Source organism: Onychomys torridus, chromosome 17 (genome assembly GCF_903995425.1).
Source record: "Onychomys torridus chromosome 17, mOncTor1.1, whole genome shotgun sequence".
Lineage (NCBI taxonomy): Eukaryota > Metazoa > Chordata > Mammalia > Rodentia > Cricetidae > Onychomys > Onychomys torridus.
This window is the reverse complement of record NC_050459.1, coordinates 29,801,520-29,808,924: the sequence shown is the minus strand read 5'-3', so window position 1 is coordinate 29,808,924 and position 7,405 is coordinate 29,801,520. Positions and strand designations below refer to the sequence as shown.

General features: G+C 46.3%; 1 pseudogene; it reads left to right on the top strand.

Annotated features, from left to right (window-relative positions):
• The first annotated feature begins 236 nt into the window (after nt 1–236).
• On the top strand, nt 237–1,202 carry LOC118569062 (annotated as a pseudogene).
• Nucleotides 1,203–7,405: the final 6,203 nt, after the last annotated feature.

Sequence of the window (7,405 nt, the reverse complement as noted above, 5' to 3'; positions counted from 1 at the left end):
TTTGTTTTTCAACACTATGGTTTCCGAGAGGAGCACCGCAGAGTATCCCAGATCATGAGTATTTGGGGTGAGGTGGGATCCATGGTTTTCCTTTTGCTGTGCAGAATGTCTTCATTTTCACAAGCCATTGTGTCTTCACAGAAAATCTAACAGACATCCAATCTCTCTACTTAAGAACTCGAACTTACTCCCCCCCACCCCAGTGCCACTGGGCCCGCAGGTCTGTGTGGAGCTGCGGTTGCGAGTTGCTGTTCCGCAGGATGGGGTTTGTGAAAGTTGTCAAGAATAAGGCCTACTTTAAGAGATACCAAGTGAGATTTAGCAGGCGGTGAGAGGGTAAAACTGACTACTATGCTCGGAAACGATTGGTGATCCAAGACAAAAACAAGTACAACACACCCAAATACCAGATGGTAGTTCGTGTATCCAACAGAGATATCATCTGCCAGATTGCCTATGCCCGTATAGAAGGGTACATGATCGTGTGTGCAGCATATGCACACGAGCTGCCAAAGTACGGTGTGAAAGTTGGCCTGACAAACTATGCTGCAGTCTACTGCACTGGCCTGTTGCTGGCCTGCAGGCTTCTCAATAGGTTTGGTATGGACAAGATCTATGAAGGCCAAGTGGAGGTGACTGGAGATGAATACAATGTGGAAAGCATTGATGGTCAGCCTGGTGCCTTCACTTGCTATTTGGACACAGGTCTTGCCCGAACTACAACTGGCAATAAAGTTTTTGGGGCCCTGAAGGGAGCTGTGGATGGAGGCTTGTCTATTCCTCATAGTACCAAATGATTCCCTGGCTATGATTCTGAAAGCAAGGAGTTCAATGCAGAAGTACACCGTAAGCACATCATGGGTCAGAATGTGGCAGACTACATGCGCTACCTGATGGAGGAAGACGAAGATGCTTATAAGAAACAGTTCTCTCAGTACCTCAAGAACAACGTGACTCCAGACGTGATGGAGGAGATGTATAAGAAAGCTCATGCTGCTATCTGAGAGAATCCAGTCTATGAGAAGAAGTCCAAGAGAGAAGTGAAGAAGAAGAGGTAGAACCGACCCAAAATATCTCTTGCCCAGAAGAAAGATCAGGTTGCTCAAAAGAAGGCAAGCTTCCTCAGAGCTCAGGAAAGGGCTGCTGAGAGCTAAAGCAGTTTTCTATGAAGATTTTTTTCATAAAGATAATAAACTTATTGACTAAGCAAAAAAAAAAAAATTAACTCAAACTTAGTTCTTTTTGCTTCAGTTTAAAAATAATGCTCCAAAGCTAGGCATAGTGGTGCATGCCTTTAATCCCAGCACTCAGGAGGCAGAGGCAGGAGGATCTCTGATTCGTGGCCAGCCTGGTCTACAAAGTGAATTCCAGGACAGCCAGGGCTACACAGAGAAACCCTGTCTCAAAAAATCAAAATAAATAAATAAATAAAATAGATAATAATAATCTGATAAAAATCCTTGCAGATCACAGGGACTGGTTCATTAGCTGCCTGGTAGAGTATGAGGAGAAGGGGGCTACCATCTTAGAAGCTGTGCCCTTAACATGTCATGGATGAGAGAAAACAGTGAGATAGCCTCAGGCGAATCCCACTACCCCAGGCCACCGAGCGACAGATGCAGGGTGAGTCATGCAGAGAACCAGGCCAGGACATGGATGTGAATCAGCATAATTAGAAAGTGACCCTAATGTTGATGGGTCAGTTCCAGTAATTTCACAGATTTGGGACAACAGCCTAATGAACTGGCATGGATTCAACTCCAAACTGTGAAAGCACAATTGCAGAGTACAGACAAGCCACCGAGAGCCCGAGGAAGTCCAGAGCTGTGCCCAAGAGCCCAGGCTCTTAGAGGCTCTCTGGGTCTTTAACCAGGTCTTCTGGTTGGTAGGTTCAGCATTCTTTCTAAGTTCACATTGTCTGTATCTCTAGCCCATGACCAGTGGGCTTTTCAGGGTCAGTGAGACTGAGCGGAGCAGGTTGAAAGAGGGCCTTAGACAGGTAGAAAACCTTATTTATACTTTATGCTTCAGCCACCTGCACATGGTGGAATTTTCCAGTGCATTCTAAAAGTCCAGCCTATTGCTTTGCAGACTCGTGTCTCAGGAGGTTATAAAATTTGCTGACGGTCTAGCACATGCCCCTAGCTCCTTACAAATGATGGGATGACTCCAAAGCAAGCCTCTTCTCCAGTGAGATGTAAAGTAACCCTCAGCAAACTATGTGGGCAGAGAACTGTCATTTCCTGACCCCAACATCCTCACCCCCTTGGCAATGCCATCTCAGTAGCCTGTTTCCACAGAGTTGTATAAACAGTTTTGCACCTGGAGGATTTTATTATGTTTTCTTCCTCTTTGTTTAATTAGGGGCTGGCCATGTGACCGAGTCCAACAATGACTAGTTTGTCCCACATGCTGGTAGTAAGTTAGATTGTGAGGGGAAGTTCAGCCAGTCTGAATTACAGGTTACCATGTTACCATCTCCCTATACTTCATTCGGTATGTTATTATTCCGTGTTATCTGTTGGAATAGTGTTTGTTATTGTTTCACACTATTGCTTATAGCTGTTTGGGGTGGCTAGTGTTTCTTAGCTATGACAAAATACCTGAGATCTATTTGGTTCTTCGTTCACTTGGCTCCGTTGTTTCCGGGCCTATGGTGAGGCTAAGGATGATGGAGAGAGTGTGGATGCTCACTGAATGACAGCCAGGAGGTGAGGAACAGGAACAAAGAGATGAGAAAGAGGAAGTGGTAGGAGGATGAGGGATGGGGGGGATAAATGTACTTTAAAGCCAGGCTGTGGTGGCGCACGCCTGTAATCCCAGCACTCGGGAGGCAGAGGCAGGTGGATCTCTGTGAGTTCGAGGCCAGGCTGGTCTACAAAGCTAGTCCAGGACAGGCTCCAAAGCTACAGAGAAACCCTGTCTCAAAAAAAAAAAAAAAAAAAAATATATATATATATATATATATATATATATATATATATATGACATACATCCCTGCCCCTGGGTTACATACTTCCACCAGTTAGCCCATCTCTTAGTATGCCATCCAGTCATGGCCTCCCTTATGGCTTAGTCCATACTGCTCTTGTGACCTAATCACCTCTCAAGCACCTACCTCCAAGTGTTAAGGTGAGGAAGAGCAAGCCTTTAATATATGGTGTGTGTGTGTGTGTGTGTGTGTGTGTGTGTGTCTGTGTGTGTCTGTGTGTGTGTGTGTCTGTGTGTGTACATGCACATACATATGAGTGTGTGTGTTTGTATGTGTGGGTGTCCGAGTACATGTGTGTGTGTGTCTGTGTATATGTGTATGTGTGGGTGCATGTGTGTGGGTGACATTTTATATCTAATCATAACATAAGGTCATGAAAAGGGACTTAATCATATTCTTGAATAGGAATAGTAGATGAAGATCAGTGTTCTTACTTTATCCCTTCCAAGATCCTCATAGGATGAACCTAACATTAGACAACATCTGTTTAGTAGATCCCGGGTAGAAGATTCCATGGTGGACTCTAGAAGAGGAGGGCTCAAGTCTTTGTCATATTTGCTAACTGAGGCAGAGAGCATAAGTGTCATGAAGGCCACAGATGTGCTGAGTTGATCAGGAAACGTTGCTCAAGAGACTCAAAGTCTATAAAGAGGGATCATTGGAGTGGGACCCGGCAGTGGTATTCCATCCAGTGAAGAGAATTTATTGTCTATGAAGCAAGCAAATCAGAAGTTCATAACCAGAGATGGCAGTGTGCAGGGTGTGGGGTTCAGGTGGCAGGGTCTAGTGTATGTCACATCACAGTCTCCAACCAGAAGAAAATCAGCTCTGCACAGAGGTCTCACACATTGCCCTAACAGCATCCAGCACATAATGGCTGCTTATCACAGTCTACTCAGGATACTGTAACAAAATACCTTAGGACCGGCCACTTATAAACCATGGGAATGTCTTTCTTATAGTTCTAGGGGCTAGGAAGTTTAAGATCAAAGCAACGTCAAGTTTGATATGTGATAAGGTAGAAGAGGAGAACAAACTCCCTTAGGCCATAACAGCAGCAATCCCCAATAATTTCAGGGAAGAGATACCATTTTATTTGGTATGTCTAGTGCAAACAGAGAAATCCACACAGTGTCCTCTAGCAATGGACGGGGCTCTGATGAGGTAGGGTTTCAGGGGTGTAGATTATTTTAAGGCTCTTTGGACAGTGTCTTAGTTTGCTTTCTGTTACTTTGTTGGGGATGAAAGGGTTTATTTGGCTTACACATCCTGATCGCAGTACATCATTAGGAGAAGCCAAGGCAGGACCTGAAGCAGGAACCTGGAGGCAGGAACTGAAGCAGAGACCATGAAGGCATCCTGTTTCCTGGTTGTTTCCCTAGGCTCCTGTTCACTTCCTTTCTTATACCTCCTAGGACCATGTGCTCAGGGTAGTTTGGGCCCTCCTCCATCAGTCATTAATCTAGAAAATGCCTCCACAGACTTGCTTTCAGGCCAATCTGATGGAGTCATTTGCTCAATTGAGGGTCCCTCTTCCCAGATGACCCTAGCACAATTGTGTCAAATTGACAAAAACTGACAAGTATAGACAGGAATGTTGGAACCATCTCCAGGGACCTCTGATTGTCACTAGCCCAGCCACAAGGGGTACAGGTCTGGCATGGTCTTCTGCACCGACTCAGCCACCTTTCAACCAGCAGTTCCTGCTTTATTCTAGCCTCTGCTCCGTTGCGGTTTTCTCCAGGAGTTGGCCAGGCAGTGACTCAGACTCTTCTCTCTGTATTGAGACAGAACTTCTGCTGCTGCTGTTTGCTTGGTCTTTCCCATTATACTCTCACACGCGCACAATGTTCTCAGCTGGTCCATTTTTGCACACCAGGCCAAATCCAGCCAGCAACACTGACAGCAGGTAGCCAGGGTTAGAAGTACAGGTGTTTCTGTCAGAAGTAATATGGTATGGTTGACTCAAGGTCCTGAGTGGATCTGTAAAGAAAACCAGGTTTGGTTTACGTCAGTTGACCAAGGATTTCAGCACTCTTCAATAGGCACAGTGTTGTGGAGCCCTTTTAGGAGGTTATGTGATGCAGCCTCCACAGTGGGTCACACACTTATAATGTGCTGTTCTGGATGTGAAAGGTGCATCACTCCATTCTAACTCGGCTCCACCATTTTCTACCTAATATGTTCTCTGGGGCTTTCTCATGGAAATGTGGAGATTTGGGCACAGGAGGCACTTTCCGGGGTAGCCTGCCTGGAATCAACTATCACCTCTACCATTTACTTACACTGTGACTCCAGACACAAAAACTATGTGTGACACATTGGACAGAAAGAACTCAGGGAAGGAAAACTAGTGAGTTCAGTCCATTGTTAAGGGGGAGGAGGCATGGTAGAGCACACCAGCAGGAGAGTGTGTGGCAGAGGCCTCACACATCTGGGGAGATTAGAAAGTAGCTAATAAGACGAGAAGCAGGGCTGGGCTGTACCCCTTAAAGGCCTTCCCTCAGTGGCCTAGGTCTACCAGCTAAGCACTGTGTCCTCCCAAAACAGAGAAACTAGATGGGAACCGAGCGCTCAGAGCCTGAGACTGCACGGAACACGACTGTATCACTTCAACTTCACTGCCTTTCCTTATTCAGAGAGAAGAGTCTCTCTTCTGCCTGTTATTGGGATGGATAGTGCCCTGCCCCCCACCCCTACAAAATCCCCTGTGGTGAGATCTCCATCTCCAGGCCCCCAGATGTGGCTTTATGTAGAGATTAGGTCTTTCACGGGGTAATTACAGCTAAATAAGGCCACGGGGTTGGGGGGAGGTGATCCCTGTTCCGCTGTGATCAGCATTTTTACAAAAAGAAGAAATTTGGGTGCACACCTGTCCTGAGGGCTGAGGATAGAAGAGGAAAGCCCAAGGAGATGATCCCCACCCCGAGAAGAGGCTGACCCCACCCCCATTTCAAGGGCAGGCCCAGAGCCTCCAGACTGGGAGGAAATGAATTTGCTGTTGAGGTCAAGCCTACGTAGTGGCACTTTGAGCACCTCGCATGTGGTTATTGGGAGGAAAGACTGTAAAGCACCCAGAGCAGCACACAGACATTATTAGCAAGTAAGCTCCCCAGCCCTCTACCCTCTGCCCCACGCTTCCTCTTCACATTTCTACAGCTCATGCTTACACATATGTGGTTACCTGTAATTCTACAGCTCATGCATGGGCATGTGTAGTTACCCATAATTCTACAGCTCATGCATGGGCATACGTGGTTACCTGTTCTTCCACAACTCATGCATGGGCCCATGTGGTTGACCATATTTCCATAACTCACTCATTGTCACGTGTGGCTACCCATTCTTCCCCAGCTCACGCATCCACATAGGTGGTTCCTTGCTTCACCAGTTTTCTGACATCTGTCTTTCTACTCCCTCAGTGTCCATACAGGGAAACAAAGAACCATGTTTACCTACCTCCTCCCAGTAATCTGTACACAGGAAACACCTTCAGAACTAAGTTCAAAGAGGTTGCCTGACAAAAATTAAATACATATTCTTAGAGTCAAGGCAATACTAATTAATTACCCAAAGCAGAATTTGCTATTTCTTCTCATGACCATGCAGCGTAGGAACTCTTAAGGCAGTGTTTATAACACCGCATGCTGCCACTAATGGATTAAAAGTTAAACACTGTATGCAGTGTGCCTTTTTAGAGGTGGCGCTCATACTCTCATGCCACTGACAGAACATCTTTTCGGCATTTGCCATATAAGCCATCAGCTAAGAGTGCACCAAGCTATAGTGGCAGTTAACGAGGCAATTCCACGTAGTTTATCTCATAGTCAAAAGGGGTTTATTTTGAGTTAACTTACAACAAGCAAAGGGCGTTGGTTACGGGATCCAGGAGAGGTGAAGCCCAGTCCAACGTGGTTCTCTGGAGAACTCTGACTTGGTCCGTAGTACCAGCATCCAGTATCCAGCATCCAGGATCATGAGGTAGCCAAGAGAGAGCGAGCACGTATGCATTTCAGGTCTTAAGTGGGCCTCGTCTTGGCCATGCCTGAGGCGGGAACAAGTACCTAGCAGTTATCTGCTACCTACTAGGGGCGGTGCTTCAGGGGTGAAGCATAGGCAACCACCCCTACACCAAGTCACCCAACCATCACTACAGTCCGAGGTTAGAACTCTTCTGTTTTCCCTAGAGGAAACCAGGAATGGCCATTCTCTCCTCTACCTCCCCGCATCCCCAAGCCACCAGTATTTAAACATCTCTGCCTGCTTGTCTGGGTACTTTAATAAGCAGTCTTACCACATGTGCTCTTCTGTGATGGCTTTCCACCTGTCACGGTCTTTTGGTGGGTCACCCAGGTGACAGCATGCATCCATGCTTCATTTCCTTTAATGCCAAGTGATAGCCAATTACTTAGA